The following is a 23260-nucleotide window of genomic DNA, read 5'->3' as shown; positions in this document are numbered from 1 at the left end:
AAATTCCTGCTGGAATTTCTGACTGGAAATTGAAGAAATTCCATGGAAATTGATGGATCTGTATGGGGACTACTGACATCCTAATTATATTGAATTTCTCAACCCACACCATGTGCCCCCATTTTGTTAGGTCTTATTTAAGGAACCACATTGCATTACCTTTTCTGTCATTGTTTTGTCAAGTCTAATTCTCATATATTAAATTCTGAAGATCTGAATCTGATGAAGGTATGAAAATATTAGTAGTCAGACTTGCATAAGTAATGCTTTATTTCTTACTTAGTTTTAACATTGCCCGTTTATTGTGTTTCTTATTTTTTCTGCTAATGTTCATGATTGTTTAATCCAAGGGTAATGGTATGGGTATTTTCTGGGGTAAATCGTGAGGAGATGTTCAGCTCTGTTTTGGGATGGAGACTCTGAGGACAGGGACACAGGGGAGAGAGAGCAGAGTAGGGGTGGGGGAGGTGAACGCGTGGGGGCAGGGACAGGGGGCTGCTAGTACAAGAGGAAACAGAAGTGAAGAGACACAGGAAGAAGAGCTCCCCTTCTGCACCATGCGTAGCTCTCCGTACATATACGCATAATGAAGTCTTTGAGTACTCTTAGCAACCCTGTGAGGTAAGCATCTGTAATGCTATCATCCCTTTTGTCAGCTGAGGAGCAGAGACACGTAGATGTTAACGGGTGAATGCATCTGCACAAAGTCACCTAGCTGGCAAGAGCTGAGTCAGATTGGTGCCCAGGCCAGAGAGAAACAGCCAGGTGTGGGATCTGACCACAATCTGGAATACAGTGCAGTGTCTGCCGTACTCTGGGTCAAAAGGCAGATCAACATGTCCATCCTCCTGAAACATTACTATGGATCTGAGTATGGATTGAAGACAGTGTCTCCTAAGTGCGTGAAAGACCATGGGGTGTCATGTCAGCATGCACACATAACAGAGAACCATTCCTGGTCCATACCGAGGTCTAAACAGTGATTCCTCTGACCAACATTAGTGGAGCACCCTCATCATTATGGAAAGTAGCATAACCATAATATAATATAATGATACACAGACAGAGCAACAGATATAATATCATGAAGAGATTACCTCCCCCATCTCGTGATTTTCTTAAATGCAGAGATCAAAACCTGGAAGGCAATAGACCACATCCTAAGTTTTTTTCTCTGAAGTATGACATTCTAGATAATTTCCAAATAACATTTTATTAGTATTGTAATTTGTTGTATCTTCATTGTTACATAGGCAGTTTTTCTGTTATAATTGAAAAATGGACTTTCTGAAGACTCGTTCTCCTCAGGTGTCTTGAGGTTTCAGCATAAAAAAGTTGTGTTGGTATCCTTGCCAAGTGAAACCCAAACGGCGCACGGAACTCAGAAGTGATGTCTTTGGTACAGCAGGTGGGGGGCTGTGGGGAGCAGAGAGGTCCTGATGGAAGGCTAGCTAAGCCTGCAAGCGTTGTGAAAAAGGTCAGTGACGCCATAGGCCCAAACCAAACAACAGCTCACAGGTGCCAAGGAAGACACTGGTGTTCTGTCCACGGAAATGTCTGTGAAGCACTTTCAGACCTTGGCTCTTTTGGCTCTCATGATGCAGTGGGGCAGCTTATGGCACTTGTAACACAGTCCTGCTTTGACCCAGGCTGTGGATGAGAGTCACAGCCTCCCCTGCAGCACCGCCCCCTTTGTGGGTGATCTGGAGCCCTTTTGTGATATATGGGAGTCGACAGATTCCGAAGAGAATGGAGAAAGAAGATACATGGCGCAGGGCTTACATGCACCCTCCCTGTGCATGTGGTGCTAGAGATGGGCTAGAGATGCAGGTGCAACTTCTTAGAGGGACCAGTTGGGGATGAGCAGGGTTGGATTTGGTGACTCAAGGAAGAAATGTGGAAGTGAGTGTAAAGGGAGAAAACACATTGAGAGGGGTAAAGACATACAACTCCCAATTCTGTAGCAGGGGAGGGTGCTCCATGACTGTTGTGAGGAGGCTCCCTGGTCTGAGCTCTGGGAGGGAGTGATGAGTGTTAAGGACCCGCCATCAACCCTAAGCAGGGGGCGCTGAGTGTGTGAAGACAGAAGTCTCAGCCTTCACCACTGACACACACAGAAAGCTTCTTAGCCCTGCTGAGAGTGGGGCGGTGGCACCTTAGGGAATTTCCAAGGGAAGGTGGAGGTGGTGGTTGTTGTTCAGTCGCTCAGTCATGTCCGACTATTTACGACCCCATGACCTGCAGCACGCCAGGCTCCTCTGTCCTACACTGTCTCCCCGAATTTGATCAAATTAATGTCCATTGTGTTGCTGATGCTGTCTAACCACCTCACCCTCTGTCTCCCCCTTTCTCCTCCTGCCTCCGATCTTTTCCAGCATTAGGGTGTTTGCCAATGAGTCAGCTATTCGCATCAGGTGGCCAAAGTATTACAGCTTCAGCATCAGTCCTTCCAGTGAGTATTCAGAGTTCATTTCCTTTAGGATGGGCAGAGTAGTTCTCCTTAGTGTCCGAGGGATTCTAAAGGGTCATCTCTCCAGCACCGCAATTCGAAAGCATCTCTCAGCCTTCTTAATGATCCAACTCACACATCTGTACATGACTACTGGAAAAACCATAGTTTTGACTCTGCAGACCTTTGTCAGCAATGTGATGTCTCTGCTTTTTAATATGCTGTCTAGGTTTGTCATGGGCTTCCTTGGGGGCTCAGCAGTAGAGAATCTGTCTGCAATGCAGGGGAGTTAGGACACCTGGGTTCAATCCCTGGGTCAGAAAGTTTCTCTGGAGGAGGGCATGGCAACCCACTCCAGTATTCTCGCCTGGAGAATCCCCTGGACAGAGGAACCTGGCGGGCCTTGGTCCATGGGGTCGTAAAGAGTACACTGAGAGACATCACCTTCCAAACAGAATCTCTGGCCAATGGGCTGTCTCTCTAGCTTTACTCATCTCAGGTCAAATCTGTTCCCTGGCCTCAGAAGCCTCGTGAGATAACGAAGGAAACTTGAGGCAGTGGTCATTTAAGCAGCGATTTGGTGCGAGATCTTTATTCGTTTGGTCCAGGTGACTGCAGGGAATGAAATGGGGTAGGGTGATGAAGGAAATGAGATGATGAATTTATTGCCCTGGCCACCTCCCTGCCCCCAGGTAGCCGACTTCATTAGGGCTGGCTGGTGTCAATGCCTTGTTTAGGCTCACTTGTAACAACATCCTGTGTGTGGTGTGAACAACTTGGTGGGTAAATCAGACAGCATGGCCAAATATTCATTTCTCAGAGTGGATGGAGGGAGACAAGAGAAAAGAATGATGAACCATGGGTTAGTTGTGGGTCAGTTTCTAAAATCTCAGTATTTCTTCACAAGTTGTGTGTGAGTTTGAATTCTTTTCTTTATCTGAGAATTGGCTTTCTAGGTGAGGAAATATCATGACAGACTCCTTGTGACATGTGGCAAGAGGTTGGGAGTGAATTGGGTTAAGGTCATTTTCCAAGTGTTTCACACCAACTCTTTGTTTAAGGGGATAGCAGTGGCCTTAAAGAACTGAACTAAGTGGTTGAAATACAGGTTTCAGTTCCTGAAATGTGAGGAGACTCTGGGATGTGTGTTCATCCTAGCCTATGGTCACAGGCAACTCATAAACTCATAGGATATGAGTCGTGCCTTCCTCATGTCTTTTGCTTTCTGCCCTTGTGTGTGGTGGAGGCCCCAGTTCTGGTGACTAAAGTTCCTAAGTAACAGTTCTCTGAGAAACGTAGCTCTCTAGAAGAAAGCAGTGCCTGGGAAGCTGATCTAAAATTTTAATATAGCCTGTGATGTAATTTTTGTTAGCTTCACCCAAGATAATGATCATTCAAAGAATATAGAGAGATGCACCTACTTTGGTACCTACCATTGGATTTTTCAAATGAACACACAGTAAGATTGGCCCGGTTTTCTTTCTTATTGTTTATCTATTTATTGGTGGCTGCACTGAGTCTTTGTTGCTGCACGAGGCTTTCTCTAGTTGTGGAGAAGGAGGACTACTCTCTAGTGGCGGTGCATGCGCTTCTCATTTCAGAGACTTCTCTTGTTGCGGAGAATGGACTCTAGGCTCGAGGGCTTCCGTAGTCGAAGCAGGTGGGTTCAGTAGTTGTGACACACCGTCTTAGTTGCCCTGCGGCACGTGGAATTTTCCTGAACTAGGGACTGAACACCTGCCCCGTTGCATTGGCAGGTGGGTTCTGTTTTATTTTTTTAATGATTAATTTATTTTAATCAGAGGATAATTACTATACCATATCGGGATGGCTTTTGCCATATATCAACATGAATTGGCCGCAGGTATACATGTGTCCTCCCCTCCTGAACCCCCATCCCACCTCCCTCCCCACCCTATCCCTCTGGGTTATCCCAGAGCACCGCCTTTGGGTGCCCTGCTTCATGCATTGAACTTGCACTGGTCATCTGTTTTACATATGGGAATGTGTATGTTTCACTGCTATTCTCTCAAATCATCCCACCCTCGCCTTCTTTTACCGGGTTGAAAAGTATGTTCTGTACGTCTCTGTCCCCTTTGCTTCCCTGCATGTAGAATCGTTGCTACCGTCTTTCTAAATTGCATAAATATGCATTAATAGAAGTCTTGTCTTTCTCTTTCTGACTGACTTCTCTCTGTATAACAGGCTCCAGGTTCATCCAACTCATTAGCACTGATTCAAATGTCTTCCTTTTTATAGCTGAGTAATGTTCCATTGTGTACACGCACCACAACTTCCTCATCCATTCATCTGCCGACGGACGTCTAGGTTCCCTCCATGTCCTAGCTGTTGTGAATCGTGCTGCTGTGAACATTGGGGTACCTGTGTCTGTTCACTTCCGGTTTCCTCGAGGTGTATGCCCAGCAGTGGGACTGCTGGGTCGTGTGGCAGTTCTGTTCCCAGTGTTTTAAGGAATCTCCACTCTGTTCTCCATAGTGGCTGTACCAGTTTGCGTTCCCACCAAGAGGGGAGGAAGGTTCCCTTTTCTCCACACCATCTCCAGCATTTATTGTTTGTAGACGTTTTGATGACGGCCATTCTGACCTGTGTGAGGTGATACCTCATTGTGGTTTTGATTTGCAGTTTTCTAATAATGAGTGATGTTGAGGATCTCTTCCATGTGCTTGGTACCCATCTGTATGTCTTTGGAGAAATGTCTGTTTAGGTCTCTTGCCCACTTTTTCTGGGGTTGTTCGTTTTTCTGTTATTGAGCTGCATGATCTGCTTGTATATTTTGGAGATTCATTCTTTGTCAGTTGTTTCATTTGCTATTCTTTTCTCCTGCTCTGAGGGCTGTCTTTTCACCTTGCTTATAGTTTCCTTCGTTGTGCAAAAGCATTTAAGGTAAATTTGGTCCCTTTTGTTTATTTTTGTTTTTATTTCCATTACTCTTGGGGGTGGGTCATAGAGGATCTTGCTGTGATTTATGTCAGAGAGTGTTCTGCCTATGATTTCCTCTTAAGGGTTTTACAGTTTTTGGTCTTACATTTAGTTCTTTAATCAATTTTGAGTTTATTTTTGTGTCTGGTGTTAGAAAGTGCTCCAGTTTCATTCTTTTACACGTAGTTGAGCATTCTCCCCAGCATCACGTGTTGAAGAGACTTTGTTTACACCATTGTATATTTGTTCGTCCTTTGTCAGAGATATCCTGTGCATAGGTGTGGGGATTTATCTCTGGGTTCTCTATTTTGCTCCATTGATCTATATTTCTGTCTTTGTGCCAGTACCATACTGTCTTGATGACTATAGCTTTGTAGTAGAGCCTGGAGTCAGGCAGGTTGATTCCTCCAGTTCCATTCTTCTTTCTCAAGATTGCTTTGGGTATTCGAGTCTTTAGTGTTTCCATACAAACTGTGAAATTATTTGTTCTAGTTCGGTGAAAAGTACCTTTGGTAGTTTGATCGGGATTGTGATGAATCTATAGATTGCTTTGGGTAGTATATACTGATTCTTCCAATCCAAGAACATGGTACATTTCTCCATCTGTTTGTGTCATCTTTGATTTCTTTCATCAGTTTTTTTTTTCATAGTTTTCTGTATACAGGTCTTTTGTTTCTTTATGTAAATTTATTCCTAAGAATTCTATTCTTTTCATTGCAATGGTGAATGAGATTATTTCCTTAATTACTCTTCCTGATTTTTCCTTATTAGTTTATCGGAATGCAAGGGGTTTCTGTATGTTAATTTTATATGGCAGGCACATTCTTAACCACTGGACCACCAGGGAATTCCTGGCCTGCTTGTCTTTGGGTGTGCAGCTCTCTGAGCTCTGACACACGGAGAGATTCCAGTGATCACCACCACGGCCAGGACACAGGCCCCGTCCATCACCCTAAAAATGCCCTTTCTGGTTTCCCCTCCCACACCCCAATCCCTGGCACACGGATCTGTCCTCCTTCACTACATTGTGTCCTTTGCAATTTTAAAATTCCTTACGTATTCTGAATATAAGACCTTTTTCAGATCTGTGATTCACAAACATCTTTCTCTTAATAACAAATAGCTTCCCTTTTCATTACAGGAGACATGAGTGATGAAATGTACTTTTCCTCCCCACACTCGGAGCCCAATGTTGTGTAGTCAGCAGGTGCCTGTGAGATTCTTCAGAAGTGAAAATGAATTCTGCTGTCTGTCGGTCTGTGCTCTCAGCTAGCCCCCAGAGCTATATTTCTGCAGAAATCCATGAGTCTTCTGTGGACAGAGGCGCTTGAGAACAGGTATATTTATTGGAGTCTGAACTTGTGATCTCATCAGAGAGTTTCAGAGCTCAACCCATCTTGCAGGACTTGTCTCCCAGCTCCAAGGGAGCTTTTCTTCTTGAAACTCAGAGGCATGAATTTAGTCAGTGTGGGCACGTTTAGCAGGGCTAACATGGCATTTCAAGGTTGTTCATCTTTTACCAGGTATCAGACCACATTCAATGTATTTCTTTCTGTCACCTCATTTAATCCTCCTTCAGAGACCCATCATTTTGGACGATTTCAATCCTAATTGATGAGGTGAGAAAGCAGAGGACAGAGAAGTTAGGGGGATTGCTCAGAGTCACATAGGCCGCCAGAGAAAAAGTGACCCGCAGACCTTGGCATCCTCCATTCAGGGTCCCCACTCTTTATTTCTTCAGTAAAGTTGCCATGCGTGCGTGCATGCCAAGTCACATCAGTCATGTCCAACTCTTTGCGACCACATGACTGTAGCCCACCAGGCTCCTCTGTCCATGGGATTCTCCAGGCAAGAATAGTGGAGTGGGTTGCCACGCCCTCCTTCAGGGGATCTTCCCAACCCAGGAATCCAACCCATGCCTCCTGCAGCTCCAGCATTGCAGGAGGATTCTTTACCACTAAGTCACTGGGGAGGCCCAAGATTGATATATGATATTATATTTGTTTCAAGTGCACAACAAAGTGATTCCATATTTTTAAACATTATGAAATGAATTGCCATGATAAGTTTGGTTCCCATGTGTCACCACAGAGATTTATTACAAGGTTATAGACTATATTCCCTGTATGTACATTCCATTCCCATGACTTATTTTATAACTGGAAGTTTGTATCTCCTAATCCGTTCCCTGTTTTATACAACTCCCTACTCCTTCCTCCTCTGGTAACCACCAGTGTGTTCTCTGTGTCTCTGACTCTATTTCTGTCTTGTTTCCTGTGTTCTCTTATTTTATTTCTGAGGTTCCACATCCCCGGGCGGGGACGTCCACTCCTCAGCCTCAGCAGCAAGGTCCCCTAGCCCATTGCCTGCTTAGGCTTCGTCTGGGTTCAGTCCGTTTCCACATTTCTCCCTCGGGTGATGCAGAGCCCTCCCTTGGATCTCACCTGCACCGCAGCAGGAACCAAGATCAGCTCCAGAAAACGAAATTCTTAACTACAGCCACGATTCTGCCCAAAGACAACATTGGGTCATGGCGCAGTGTGCCCCCTGTGAGTCTCAAGTGTGAATGGGGTGGTGGTGTTCCTCTTCATTTCTTGTCACACCTCCCTTGTCTGAGCTCTCTCACCTCTGCCTGCCTCTGCTTCTGTGGTCCGTTCCCCCGCTGTGACTGGGACGCTCTTTTCTTTGGCTTGTCTTTCATTTGACCCAAGACTTCCCATACACTATCCAGGACAAAGGGGGCATAGTGTAGAATGTGTACCTTGTCGAGTACATCTAGGAGACGCTGTTGTCACATAAGCCCCACATCCTGGAGTATAAAAAAACAGAGGGCTAAAAAACACAAGAGTCAAATATGCCTAAGGTGCCTGAGATGTTGGCTAAGATGGGCACTGAAGAGTGTCTGCGGGATCAGGAAGAATGGATATTAATGATGGCCATGACGAGACCAGTTACAGTGGAGTGACTGGGACAAAAGCTCCACCGAAGGGGGCTGAGGAGAGACTATCTCAGCCGAATTTGAAGCAGTTTTGCTTTGAAGGGCAACCGGTGATGTGCCAGTAGCTGCAGAAGAGGGTGGTGGAAGACGGTGGGTTTCCCCCTTTGCTGTGGAACGCTCCAATGTAGAGGGAGCAGGTGCTGGTTCAGGAGAGAGGAGTGATAACTGCAGGTGCAATGTCCCTGAGAAGGTGCAAGGCATGGGATCCCAGGCAGAGGTGAGGGACTGGGTGCAGTCAGGAGCAGGCGTGCAGAGGGGCAGCAGACTGCCAGGGCAGCAACATGCAGACTGGGACTGGGAAACTTGAGAAATCCCACGGGGGGTCATTAGCATGGAGGAAGGTTCCTAGTGTGTAGTGTAGGAGTGTAGCTAGGTGACCGTGAAACTGAACAGCGGTCTACTCCGGCCATGGGTTTAAGAGAAAACACTTCTGTAAAGTTTTCTCTTCCATGCTCAGGTGCTCAGACACAGGCAGGGAGTGGGTAGGCGGGAGTGTGCAAGGAGCACAAGGGGTGTGTTTGCGGGGGAGAAGTGTGTTTGCGGGGGACAGCTTCCAGCCCTGGCTCAGCCGATCGCGGAGGGGCCTGGCGCGTGGTGTGAAAGGACGCGTGGTCGGTGAGCTGGAGGTCTCCAGGAGGTTGTGGTATCAGTGCCCTGGCACTAGTGCGAAGGAGCTGGAGGACAGGACGTCATGTTGAGGGTGCTGACAGGGAGGAATGCTAGAAACAGGACACCATGAGGGGCGCGGTCTTTCCTGATGCCCGGGGCGGGACCGTGGGCAGGGAGATGCTCGGTTGGGGAGGAGGGGAGCATCGCTAAGGACGGAGAGTCTCCGAGGTGACCGGGTGAGCCTCGTGGGCACTGAGGACGGGTCAGAAGGGTGAGGGCTGAGAGAACAGTGAGTATAACACGGGAGGAACGCGTTCACAGGGCTGGGGTGGGCGGAAGGACAAATACAGGGGACTTGTACCGGTCCCGCACTTTGGGGGCTTCGGCAGTTGGCGACAGGACCCGGACCTACATGGCCAGGTTCCTCCGTGAAGACTGAAACAGGGTGCAGGAGAAAACTCCCAACTGACCCCCAGCCAGGAGACTGGCGCGGGTCTCACTGGGTTGTTCCGCGCAGGCCCAGAACTAGCCAATCGGAGCGCAGCCCCGCCCACCAAGCTCCGGATTTCCCGGATTCTCTTGAGTTGCTGCCCGTGTTGCCTTGGTTCCGCTGGCCGCTCCAGAGGAGCCCGCGGTCCACGGGTGGTTTGGCCGTGCCCCTTCGAGAGGGTCCCTTCTTTTCTCTGGTCCTCATGAGCATCCCCCTTAACTTCCGAATCCACGTTGTCCAGTCCTCTGGGCGAAAACCCAACGGAAACGGTGGATTTTCTTCCGGGCTTGTGGCGTTTTGGTTTCTGTGGTCTGCAGGTGGCAGTGTTGCTCCAAGTGTTACCATCCCATTTCTCCTCCGCCCTTCGCCGTTGAAAAAACGCCACGAACCCTTTTGCCACTAGAAGCAGCAGATAATGATAAAAACCACTACAATATTGTAAACTAATTAGCATCCAACTAATAAAAATAAATGGAAAAAAAAAAAGAAGCAACGGATAGTTTTCTCTGCTTGCGCCAGAGGGCTGGTTCAAACTGCATCTGAGTCCTTCTGAGATCCCTTTGTGAAAACTTTGAACAAACCCATTGACACTTAAAATTACAATAACGTAATATAAGCTGATATATTGAATAATGGAGGGAGTGAGCTCCCTTGTCTTGCTTCTGATCTTAGAGGAAATGCTGTATTTAAAGAGAACTTTATGATGACAGTGAGTTTTGAGTTGAAAATGTTTACATGAAGTGGAAATGAAAGTTGCTCAGTCTTGTCAGATTCTTTAAGACCCTTTGGACTGTGTAGGCTGCCAGGCTCCTCTGCCCATGGGATTCTCCATTCAAGAATATTGGAGTGGGTTGCCATTTCCTTCTCCAGCGGATCATCTCAACCCAGGGACTGAACTTGGGTCTCCTGCATTGCAGGCTGACTCCTTACCATCCGAGCCACCTACAATAATAACATGACAGGGACAAGTGCCAAGCTAAGATCCTGCTGGGTAATTGATGCTGGACACCACCCAAGAAGCAGGTGGTATTACTGCCCTCATTTTTTGCCTTTGAGAACTGTGGCACGCAGAGGAAGAGTCAGCTGTCCAGATAATCCGGGTTCCTCCAAGAGTGTCCCTACGTTCAGGTCTCAAGTCTGTCAAATTGTAGTTCGCACACTGGTTTGCAGGATGCTTTCCTATCCCCAGTAGAAGAATGACATAAAATAATGGGAATGAGGGTAAAGTGAAAGTGTTAGTCGCTCAGCCCTGTCTGACTCTTTGAGACCCCCCTGGACTCTAGCCCGCCAGGCTCCTCTGTCCATGGGAATTCTCCATTCAAGAATATTGGAGTGGGTTGCCATGTCCTACTCCAGCAGATCTTCCCAACCCAGGGATTGGCCCTGGGTCTCACAGGGATTGCACGGAGGTCTCCTGCCTTGTTGGCAGATTCTTTACCATTTGAGCCTCCAGGGAAGTCCAAATGAATGTAAAATAGCCTGTGAAACTTTTAAAAATGTATAATAACATAGTTATAACAGTAAGATGCTAAATGAAAAGGGAGGGTGCCACATAGAAAACGATTCACCCACTGTTATCAGTATCATGACACAACACAATTATAAAGTAAAGCACCTGGAAGAAATCAGATACTTCTCATTTGGTCTACAGATTTATATTGTGAACAGAATGCTGGTCATTTCTTGGTTGATAATGCAAATACTAGTGTGAGGAAAATCACAGCAAAAAATACAGCACCTGTCTTTAGACAGTTCTATTATATTTCCCATTCAGGTAGGGGATCAGAGATGAGATATATAGCTCTGGGGACTACCTGAGAGCACAGATAGACACTAGAATTCATTTTCACTTCTGAAGAATCTCATGGGCACTTGCTGGGTAAACAACATTGGGCTCTGAGTGTGGGGAGGAAAAGTAGATTTCATCACTCATGTCTCCTGTAATGAAAAGGGAAGCTGTTTGTTATTAGGGGAAAGGTGTTTGTGAATCAGAGCTATGGCAAAGGTCTTATATTCAGAATACATAAGGAATTTTAAAATTGCAAAGGACAAAATGTAGTGAAGGAGGACAGCTCCTTTTGTCAGGGATTCAGGTGTGGAAGGCGAAACCAGAAAGGGGCAGCTCCTGGGCATTTTTAGGGTGATGGACGTGGCATGTTCCTGGTCACGGTAGTGATCACTGGATTTCACCCTGTGTTAGAGCACAGAGAGCTTCACACCCAAAGACAAGCAGGCCAGGACTTCCCTGGTGGTCCAGTAGTTAAGAATTCACCTGCCATATAAAATTAATACATGGAAATCCCTTGCATTCCTCTACACTAACAATGAAAAATCAGAAAGAGAAATAAGGAAACAATCCCATTTACCACTGCAACAAAAACAATAAAATACTTAGGACTAAATTTACCTAAAGAAACAAAAGACATGTATGCAGAAAAATATTTTTTTAAAAACTGATGAAATAAAGATAACACAAATAGATGGAGAAATGTACCATATTCTTGGACTGAAGAATCAATACAGTGAAAATGACTCTACTACCGAAAGAAATCTATAGATTCGTCACAATCCCAAACTACCAATGGTATTTTTCACAGAACTAGATCAAATAATTTCACAGTTTGTATGGAAACACCAAAGACCCTGAATTCCCAAAGCAATATTGAGAGAGAAGAATGGAACTGGAGGAATCAACCTTCCTGACTCAGACTATACTACAAAGCCAGAGTCATCAAGATGGTATGGTACTGGCACAAAGACAGAAACATAGATCAATGGAACAAAACAGAAAGTTCAATGATAAATCCCTGCACCTATGAACACCTTTTCTTGACAAAGGAGGCACAAATATACAATAGAAAAAACACAGTCTCTTCAGCTCGTGGTGCTGGGAAAACTGGTCAACTAAGTATAACAGAATGAAACTGGAGCACTTTCCAACACCATATGCAAAAATAAACTCAAAATGGATTAGAGACCTAAGTGTAAGACCAGAAACTACAAAACTCTTAAGAGGAAAACATAGGCAGAACATTCTCTGACATAAATCACAGCAAAATTCTCTAGGATCCACCTCCCAGAGTAATGGAAATAAAAATAAAAATAAATAAATGGGACCTAATTAAACTTAAAACCTCTTGAACAACGAAGGAAACTATAAGCAAGGTGAAAAGACAGCGCTCAGAACAGGAGAAAATAATAGCAAATGAAATAACTGACAAATAATGACTCTCCAAAATATACAAGCAGCTCATGTAGCTCAATACCAAAAAAAAAAAAAAAAAAATGAAAAGTCCAATAAAAAGTAGGCAAGTGACCTAAGCACACATTTCTCCAAAGGCATACAGATGGCTAATAAACACATGAAGAGATGCTCAGTATCATAGATTATTAGAAAAATGCAAATGAAAAACACAATGCGGTATCATCTCATGCTGGTCAGAATGACCATCATCAAAATGTCTACAAACAATAAATGCTGGAGAGGGTGGGGTAGAAAAGGGAACCTTCTTCCACAGCTGGTAGGAATGCAAACTGGTATAGCCACTATGGAGAACAGTGTGCAGATTCCTTAAAAAACTGAGAATAAACTGCCATATGACCCACTGCTGGGCATACACCCCGAGGAAACCAGATTTGAAAGAGACACTTGTACTCCAATGTTCACTGCAGCACTATTTACAATAGTTAGGACATTGAAGCAACCTAGATGTCTATCAGCAGACGAATGGATAAGGAAATAGTGGTACATATACACAATGGAATATTACTCAGCTATTAAAAAAGAACACACTTGAATCAGTTCTAATGAGGTGGATGAACCTGGATCCTGTTATACAGAGAGAAGTAAGTCAGAAAGAGAAAGACAAATACTTATATTAATGCATATATATGGAATTTAGAAAGGCGGTAGCAATGATTCTGCATGCAGGGTAGGAAAGAAGAGAGAGACCTATACAACAGACTTTTCAACTCGGTGGGGGAAGGGGAGGGTGGGATGATTTGAGTGAATAGCATTGAAACTTATACATTACCATATGTAAAATAGATGACCAGCACAAGTTCAATGCATGAAGCAGGGCGCCCAAAGCTGATGTTGTGGGACAACCCAGAAGGATAGGATGGGGAAGGAGGTGGGACCCCCAATTCAGGAATGGGGGATCACATGTATAGCTGTGGCCAATTCGTGGTGATATATGGTAAAAAACCATCAGAATATTGTAAAGAGTTATTCTCCGATTAAAATCAATTAATGATTAAAAAAAAAGAATCCACCTGCCAATGAGACAGACAAGCATTCAACCCCTAGTCCAGGAAGATTCCACGTGCAACAGAGCAACTGAACCTTCCTGCTCCTACTACTGAAGCCGTGAGCCTAGAGCTCATGCTCTGCAACAAGAGAAGTCTCTGCACTGAGAAGCCCGCGCACCACCGCTAGAGAGCAGTCCTTCTCCACAGCTAGAGAAAGCCCTCATGCAGCAACAAAGCCTCAGTGCAGCCAACAATAAAGAAATAAAGAAGAAAGAGAACCAGGCCCATCTTACTGTATGTTCATTTGGAAAATCCAATGGTAGACACTGAAGTAGGTGCATCTCTATATTCTTTGAATAATCATATCTTGGGGGAAGCTTAACAAAAATTACATCTATGTTATGTTAAAACTAGGGCATGTTAAAACTGTAGCTAGGCTATGTTAAAACTTTAGATCGGCTTCCCAGGCACTGCTGTTTTCTAGAGAGCCACTTTTCTCAGAGAACTTAAACGTCGAAATTTTAGTAACCGGAACATATAATTGAAAAGATGTGCAACACTGCTCTTTATTAGTGAAATGCAATTCAAAAGTACAACAAGTACAGTCTTGTCAGAATGGCCACCATCAACAAATCTACAAAACATAAATGCCAAAGAGGATGTGGAGAAAAGGGAATCCTCTTGCACTATTGGTGGGAATGTAAATTGGTACATACACTACGGAGCATATTGTTTATCCTCCCCGTGTTTGTATTTTTTTTTTGCAGTTTTTTCTTATGGTTTATTTCTAATCCCACAGCATTGTGATCAGAAAAGACTCTTGACATGATTTCAATTTTCTTAAGTTTATGTGGCTTGATATGTGACTCAAGATATGATCTATAAAGAATGTTCTATGTGCACACGAGAAGAAAGTGTATTCTGCTGCTTTTGGATGGAATGGCCTAGAAATAGCAATTAAGTACATCTGGTGTAAAGTGTCATTTAGGGGCTGTGCTTCCTTCTTTCTTGATTTTCTGTCTGGATGAGCTCTTCGTGGATGAAAGTGGAGTGCTAAACTCCCCCACTATTATTGTGTTGCTGATGTTTTCTCCTTTTATGGCTGTTTATATATTGAGGTGCTCCTATGTTGGGTGCATATTTATTGACAATTGTTGTGTCTTCTTAGAATAATCCATTGATTATTATGTGGTGTCCTTGAATCTTGCAACAGTGGTTAAAGTCTGATTTGTCTGATGTGAGTATTGCTACTCCAGGTTTCTTTAGATTTCCATTTGCATTGAAAATCTTCTTCCATCCCTTCACTTTCAGTCTGTAAGTGTACCTAGATTTGAAAATGGGTCTCTTGTAGACAGTATTGTGTGTGCTGGGCTGTGCTTTGTCACTCAGTCGTGTCTGCCTCTTTGCGAGCCCATTGACTGCACCCCACCAGGCTCCTCTGTCTATGGGGATTCTCCAGGTAAGAATACTGAAGTGGCTTGCCACGCCCTCTTCCAGGTCATCTTCCCAACCCAGGGATGGAATCCACGTCTCCTGCATTGCAGGCAGATTCTTCACAGACTGAGGCACCAGGGAAGCCCAAGAATACTGTAACGGGTAGCCTATCCCTTCTCCAGGGGATCTTCCCAGTGCAGAAATCAAACTGGGGTCTCCTGCATTATAGGCAGATCCTCTACCAGCTGAGCTACCAGGGAAGCCCAGACCGTATTATACATGGGTCTTCATTTTTTTTAATCTGTTATCTTTTTCTTTTCTTTTTTTTTTTTTTAAGAATGCAGCATTTCATCCATTTACATTTAAGTTAATTACTGACATGTATGTTCTTATTGCCATTTTAAAAATTGTTTTGGGTTTGTTTTAAAGGTATTTTTTCTAAACTTCCTTTTGTGACTTGATGACTGTCTTTAGTGTTGTGTTTGGATCGCTTTTTTGTGTGTGTCTATATCTATTGTAGATGTTTGGTTATCATGAGTTTTTTTGTTCTAGCTGTCTATACACACACCACATGCACACGTATAAACATATATATGTGTGTCTCCAAGGTGCTTCAATGCTAAAGAATCCCCCTGCCAATGCAGGAGATGCAGAAGATTTGGTTTGATTCCTGGGTTGGGAAGATCCCTTGGAGGAGGAAATGGAAACCACTCCAGTATCACTGTTTGGAAAAATTCCATGGACAGAGGAGCCGGGAGAGCTATAGTCCATGGAGTTGCAGAGTCAGACATGCCTGAGTAAAAGAGTATGTATATACATGTATATATACTTGTTTAACTTTACTAGTCTCTGAATTTCAAATGCATTTTCAATATCCTGCATTTGTACTCCCATCCTCTCATAACTGCTGGGTTTGATATCATATTTGTGTGTGGATGAGTTCCCATGTTTACTGTGCCTTTGTCTTTACTGGTGAGCTTTCCCATTCATAATTTTCTTGAATGTAGTCATGGACTTTTTGTTTCTGTCTAGAGCTGTTACATTAGTCTTTGTTGTAAAGCTGGTGTGGTCCTGTTGAATTCTCTGAGCCTTTGCTTGTCTTTTGATTCCTCTGTTGAATCTGAAAGAAGAGTCTTGCTTGGTAGAGTATTTTTGGCTGTAGGTAATTGATGCTGGAGACCCCCCAAGAAGCAGATGCCATTACTGACCTCATTTTATGCCTTTGGGAGCTGTGGCACACAGAGGAAGAGTCAGCTCTCCAGGTTCTCAGGGTTCCTCGGAGAGTGTCCCTATGTTCAGCTCTCAAGTCTGTCAGACTGTAGTTTGCACACTGGCTTGCAGGATACATTCCCCTCCCCAGTGGAAGAGTGAAAGAAAATGCTCACTGGGATTGAGGGTAAAACAGCCTGCAATGCTGCGAAAGATTGACGGCAGGAGGAGAAGGGGATGACAGAGGACAAGATGGTTGGATGGCATCACTGACTCAATGGACATGAGTTTGAGCAAGCTCCGGCAGATGGGGAAGGGCAGGGAAGCCTCCTGACGTGCTGCATGCAGTCCATGGGGTCACAAAGAGTCGGGCACGACCGACGGCCTGAAAAACAACAATAACATATTTATTACAATGAGATACTAAATGAAAGGGGGGCGGGAAGGGAAACTACATAGAAAACGACTCATCGACTCTATCACGATTATGACACGATAACACATTTAGAACGCAAAGCACCTGGAAGTAATCCGCTGTTGCGGAGTACAAGTTGCTCAGCTCACTGCAAGGTGAGTCAGGAAGGGACTTCAATCCAGAGTCGACCGACAGAGAAGAGGGCAGGGTAGTGACTCAAAAGAACCATCTTGCTGGAGCCAGGTTGGACAGGACCCGGACGTCAAGGATCAGGTCCCTCAGTGGAGAGTTCCAAACAGTTTCGGGGAGAAATCTCCCAGCGGACGCAGGCTGGGAGACTGGCACTGTCCTCACTGCTCCCCGGGGCAGGCCCAGAACCAGCCCTCAGCAGCTCCAGAGCTTCCTGGACGCCCTGACTTCTTGCCCGCCTCGCTGTGGTTCTGAGGGCAGGTCCAGCGGAACTCGCGCGGTGCGGGGTGGTTTGCCCGGGCCTTTCCAGAGGTTCTCTTTCTTTCTCCGGTCCGCCGGGCCATCCCCCATAAGTTTCACATCTACGTTGTCCAGTCCTCTGCCCGAAAATCAAGCAGGAAGGATTGATTTTTTTCCGGCTTTGCTGGCATTTTGGTTTCGGTAGTCTGCAGGGGGCAGTGTTGCTCCGCGGAGCCGCTTGCTCGTTTCTTCCCCGCCCGTCGGGGTTGAAAAAACGCTTAAAAGCCTTTTGCAGTAATAAGTGATGGGTTTTTTCCTGCGCTTGCGCCGGTAGGCTGCTTCGGTGTGCTGGGGAAAATGCTGAGACACATATTAAGGAAACCAAAAGTTAACAACAAAGAGAAAATATTAAGCAGGTCAAGGGAAAAGTAGCAAATAACAGAAGAGGGCATCCCCATAAGATTATCAGCTGATTTCTCAGCAGAAACGCTGCAGGCCTGAAGGGAGTGGCTTGATATATTTAAAGTGGAGAAAGGGAAAAATCTACCGCCAAAAATACTCTACAAGCAAGACTCTTCTTTCAGATTCAACAGAGGAATCAAAAGACAAGCAAAGGCTCAGAGAATTCAACAGGACCACACCAGCTTTACAACAAAGACTAATGTAACAGCTCTAGGCAGAAACAAAAAGGCCATGACTACATTCAAGAAAATTATGGGGGATCGGGATGGGGAATACGTGTAACTCTATGGCTGATTCATATCAATGTATGACAAAACCCACTGAAAAATTAAAAAAAATAAAAATGAAAAAAAAAATTATGAATGGGAAAGCTCACCAGTAAAGACAAAGACAGAGTAAACATAGGAACTCATCCACACACAAACATAATATTAAAACCAGCAGTTATGAGAGGATGGGAGTACAAATGCAGGATGTTGAAAATGCATTTGAAATTAAGAGACCAGTAAAGTTAAACAAGTATATATACATGTATATATATACTCTTTTACTCAGGCATGTCTGACTCTTTGTAACTCCATGGACTATCGCTCTCCAGGTTCCTCTTTGCATGGAATTTTTCCAAAGAGTGATACTGGAGTGGTTTCCATTTCCTCCTACAGGGGATCTTCCCAACCCAGGAGTCAAACCAAAATCTTCTGCATCTCCTGCATTGGTACAGGGATTCTTTAGCACTCTACCACCTTGGAGACATGTGTGTGTGTGTGTGTGTGTGTGTGTGTGTACATGTGTGTGTGTGTGTGTGTGTGTGTGTGTGTACCTGTGTATGTGGTTTCTGTATAGACAGCTAGAACAAAAAACTCATGATAACCAAACTTCTACAATAGATATAGACACTCACAAAAAAGGGATCCAAACACAACACTAAAGATAGTCATCAAGTCACAAAAGGAAGCTTAGGACAAACACCTTTAAAACAAACCCAAAACTATTTTTTAAATGGCAATAAGGACACACATGTCAGTAATTAACTTAAATGTAAATGGATGAAATACTGTATCCTAAAAAAAAAAAAAAGATAATGATTTTTAAAAAATGAAGACCCATGTATAAAACGGTAAAGGATCTGCCTATAATGCAGGAGACCCCAGTTTGATTTCTGCACTGGGAAGATCCCCTGGAGAAGGGATAGGCTACCCGTTACAGTATTCTTGGGCTTCCCTGGTGCCTCAGTCTGTGAAGAATCTGCCTGCAATGCAGGAGACGTGGATTCCATCCCTGGGTTGGGAAGATGACCTGGAAGAGGGCGTGGCAAGCCACTTCAGTATTCTTACCTGGAGAATCCCCATAGACAGAGGAGCCTGGTGGGGTGCAGTCAATGGGCTCGCAAAGAGGCAGACACGACTGAGTGACAAAGCACAGCCCAGCACACACAATACTGTCTACAAGAGACCCATTTTCAAATCTAGGTACACTTACAGACTGAAAGTGAAGGGATGGAAGAAGATTTTCAATGCAAATGGAAATCTAAAGAAACCTGGAGTAGCAATACTCACATCAGACAAATCAGACTTTAACCACTGTTGCAAGATTCAAGGACACCACATAATGATCAATGGATTATTCCAAGAAGAAGACACAACAATTGTAAATAAATATGCACCCAACATAGGAGCACCTCAATATATAAACAGCCATAAAAGGAGAAAACATCAGCAACACAATAATAGTGGGGGAGTTTAGCACTCCACTTTCATCCACGAAGAGCTCATCCAGACAGAAAATCAAGAAGGAAGCACAGTCTCAAAATGACACTTTACACCAGATGTACTTAATTGCTATTTCTAGGCCATTCCATCCAAAAGCAGCAGAATACACTTTCTTCTCGTGTGCACATAGAACATTCTTTATAGATCATATCTTGAGTCACATATCAAGCCACATAAATTTAAGAAAATTGAAATCATGTCATGAGTCTTTTCTGATCACAATGCTGTGGGATTAGAAATAAACCATAAGAAAAAACGGCAAAAAAATAATACAAACACGGGGAGGATTAAACAATGTGCTCCATACTGTATGTACCAATTTACATTCCCACCAACAGTGCAAGAGGATTCCCTTTCTCCACATCCTCTTTGGCATTTATGTTTTGTAGATTTGTTGATGGTGGCCATTCTGACAAGACTGTACTTGTACTTTTGAATTGCATTTCACTAATAAAGAGCAGTGTTGCACATCTTTTCATGTATTTGTTGGCCATCTGTATGTCTTCTTTGGAAAAATGTCTGTTTTAGGTCTTCTGCCCATTTCTTGATTGGGTTCTTTATATTTCTGATATGGAGCTGCATGAAATGCTTGTATATTTTTGAGAATAATTCCTTTTCAGTTGCTTCATTTGCAATTGTTTTCTGCCATTCTGAGGGTTGTCTTTTCACCTTGTTCATAGTTTCCTTTGCTGTGTAAAAGTCAGACTCCACTAAGCAGCTGAACTGAACTAAACTTGCTGTGTAAAGTACTGTAAGTATAATGAGGTCCCATTTCTTTTTTATTTAACTTCCATTAATGGAAAGAGGATATTGCTAAAAATTTTTTTAGAGTCTTCTGTTGATGTTTTCCTCTAAGAGTTTCATAGTATCTGGCCTTACATTAGGTCTTTAATTCATTTTGAGTCCCCTCCTCCCCCCTGTGGTGATAGTAAGTGTTCTAATTTCATTCTTTTACATGTTACTGTCTAATTTTCACAGCACCACTTATTGAAGATGCTGTCTTTTCTGCATTGTATATTCTTACCTCCTTGGGTATAGATGAGGTGCCCCATAGGTGCATGGGGCTACCTCTGGGCTTCCTACTGTGTTCCATTGGTCTCTCTTTTTGTTTCTGCCTAGAGCTGTTACATTAGTCTTTGTTGTGAAGCTGGTGTGGTCCTGTTGAATTTTCTGAGCTTTCGCTTGTCTTTTGATTCCTCTGTTGAATCTGAAAGAAGAGCCTTACTTGGTAGTGTATTTTTGGCGGTAGGTTTTTCGCTTTCTCCACTTTAAATATATCATGCCACTCCCTTCAGGCCTGCAGGGTCTCTGCTGAGAAATCAGCTGATAATCTTACGGGGATGCCCTCTTATGTTATTTGCTACTTTTCCCTTGACCTACTGAATATTGTCTCTTTGTTAACTTTTCAGTTTGCTTAATATGTATCTCAGCATTTTCCTCAGCACGTCGAAGCAGCCAACCCGCAAGCGCAGGAAAAAACTCTTCCCTTATTAACACAAAAGGCTTTAAAGCGTTTTTTCCAACCCCGACGGGCGGGGGAGAAACGGGCAAGCGGCTCCCCGGAGCAATAGTGCCCCCTGCCGACCACAGGAACCAAAATGCCAGCAAGCCCAGAAGAAAACCGATCCTTCCTGCTCGGTTTCGGAGCAGAGGACTGGACAAAGTAGATGGGAAACTTATGGGGGATGCCCCTGAGGACCAGAGAAAGAAAGGGAACCTCTGGAAGGGGCCCGGGCAAACCACCCCTGGACCGCGCGAGTTCCGCTCGACCCGCCCACAGAACCACAGCGAGGCGGGCAAGAAGTCAGGGCGTCCAGGAAGCTCTGGAGCTGCTGAGGGCTGGGTCTGGGCCTGCCCCGGGGAGCATTGAGGACAGTGCCAGTCTCCCAGCCTGCGTCCGCTGGCAGATTTCTCCCCGAAACCGTTTGGAACTCTCCACTGAGGGACCTGATCCTTGACGTCCGGGTCCTGTCCAACCTGGCCCCAGCAAGATGGTTCTTTTGAGTCACTACCCTGCCCTCTTCTCTGTCGGTCGACTCTGGATTGAAGTCCCTTCCTGACTCACCTTGCAGTGAGCTGAGCAACTTGTACTCCGCAACAGCGGATTACTTCCAGGTGCTTTGCGTTCTAAATGTGTTATCGTGTCATAATCGTGATAGAGTCGATGAGTCGTTTTCTATGTAGTTTCCCTTCCCGCCCCCCTTTCATTTAGTATCTCATTGTAATAAATATGTTATTGTTGTTTTTCAGACCGTCGGTCGCGCCCGACTCTTTGTGACCCCATGGACTGCATGCAGCACGTCAGGAGGCTTCCCTGCCCTTCCCCATCTGCCGGAGCTTGCTCAAACTCATGTCCATTGAGTCAGTGATGCCATCCAACCATCTTGTCCTCTGTCATCCCCTTCTCCTCCTGCCGTCAATCTTTCGCAGCATTGCAGGCTGTTTTACCCTCAATCCCAGTGAGCATTTTCTTTCACTCTTCCACTGGGGAGGGGAATGTACCCTGCAAGCCAGTGTGCAAACTACAGTCTGACAGACTTGAGATCTGAGGACACTCTCCGAGGAACCCTGAGAACCTGGAGAGCTGACTCTTCCTCTGTGTGCCACAGCTCCCAAAGGCATAAAATGAGGTCAGTAATGGCATCTGCTTCTTGGGTGGTGTCCAGCATCACTTACCCAGCAGGATCTTAGGTTGGCACTTGTCCCTGTCATGTTATTACTGTAGGTGGCTCAGATGGTAAGGAGTCAGCCTGCAGTGCAGGATAGCCAGGTTCAATCGCTGGGTTGGGAAGATCCGCTGCAGAAGCAAATGGCAACCCACTCCATTATTCTTGCCTGGAGAATCCCATGCGCAGAGGAGCCTGGAAGGCTACAGTCCAAGGGGTCTTAAAGAATCAGACAGGTCTGAGCCCCTTTCACTTCCACTTAACGGAATGATTTTCAAGTCAAAACTCACTGTCATAATAAAGTTCTCTTTAAACACACAAGAATTCCTCAATGATTGGAAGCAAGAGAAGGGTGAACACTCCGTCCTGTATTATTCAATGTATCAGCTTATTATTATTATTTCTGTAATTTTACGTGTCACTGGGTCCGGTGAAAGTTCTCACAACGGGCTCTCTGAAGGGCTCAGGTGCAGTTTGAATCAGCCTACCGGCACAAGCGGAGGAAAAACAAGAACAAAATACCAGCCACTTCTTATGGCAAAAAGCTTCTTGTCACTTTATGAATGCGCGAAGGGCTGAGGAAAAACCGGCCCGGCGACACTGTGGAGCAACACTGCCACCTGCAGGCCACAGAAACCAAAATGCCGCAAGCCCGGGAGAAAATTCATCGTTCCTGCTGGGTTTTCGCGCGGAGGACTAGACGGCGGGGATGCGAAAGTTAAGGGAGATGCCCGTAAGGACGAAAGAAAGGAAGGGAATCTCTCGAAGGGCTCCCGCCAAACCACCCCTGGACTGCGAGCCGTCCGCGGAACCGCAGCAACAGGGGCAGGAAGTCAGGGTGTCCGGGAGGATCCGGAGCTTGGCGGGCGGGGCTGCACTCCGATTGGCTGGCGCTAGGCCTGCGCGCAGCAGCCCAGTGAGGCCCGTGCCAGTCTCCCCGCCCTGGTCGGCTGGGAGTTTTCTCCGGGACCCTGTTTGGAAGTCTCCACTGAAGAACCTGACCGGTGACGTCCGGGTCCTGTCGCCCACTGCCGTAGCCCCCCACGTGCGGGAACGTTGCGAGCCCCCCGTCCATTCTCCCTCCCACCCCAGGCCTGTGAACGCGTTCCTTCCGTGGTACACTCACTGTTCTCTCAGCT

At 45.2% G+C, this 23260-nt stretch overlaps 2 long non-coding RNA genes across 4 annotated transcripts in view; one reads left to right on the top strand and one right to left on the bottom strand.

Moving 5' to 3' along the window:
- LOC136153860 (uncharacterized) overlaps positions 1–23260 on the bottom strand; it is a 198999-nt gene that overhangs the window by 30480 nt on the left and 145259 nt on the right. The window lies entirely within an intron of this gene.
- LOC136153868 (uncharacterized) lies at positions 9169–22445 on the top strand. 3 transcript variants are annotated; one of them, XR_010660452.1, is made up of 3 exons: positions 9192–9285; positions 20136–21570; positions 21706–22445. It is a non-coding gene; the product is annotated as an uncharacterized lncRNA (long non-coding RNA). The 3 variants fall into 3 exon arrangements; XR_010660450.1 differs by lacking the exon at positions 20136–21570 and having other exon boundaries at positions 9169–9285; XR_010660451.1 differs by lacking the exon at positions 9192–9285 and having other exon boundaries at positions 19188–21570.

Source organism: Muntiacus reevesi, chromosome X, assembly GCF_963930625.1.
Source record: "Muntiacus reevesi chromosome X, mMunRee1.1, whole genome shotgun sequence".
Taxonomy (NCBI): domain Eukaryota; kingdom Metazoa; phylum Chordata; class Mammalia; order Artiodactyla; family Cervidae; genus Muntiacus; species Muntiacus reevesi.
Note: the sequence above shows the minus strand (reverse complement) of the source record. Positions and strands in the feature narration are given on the sequence as shown.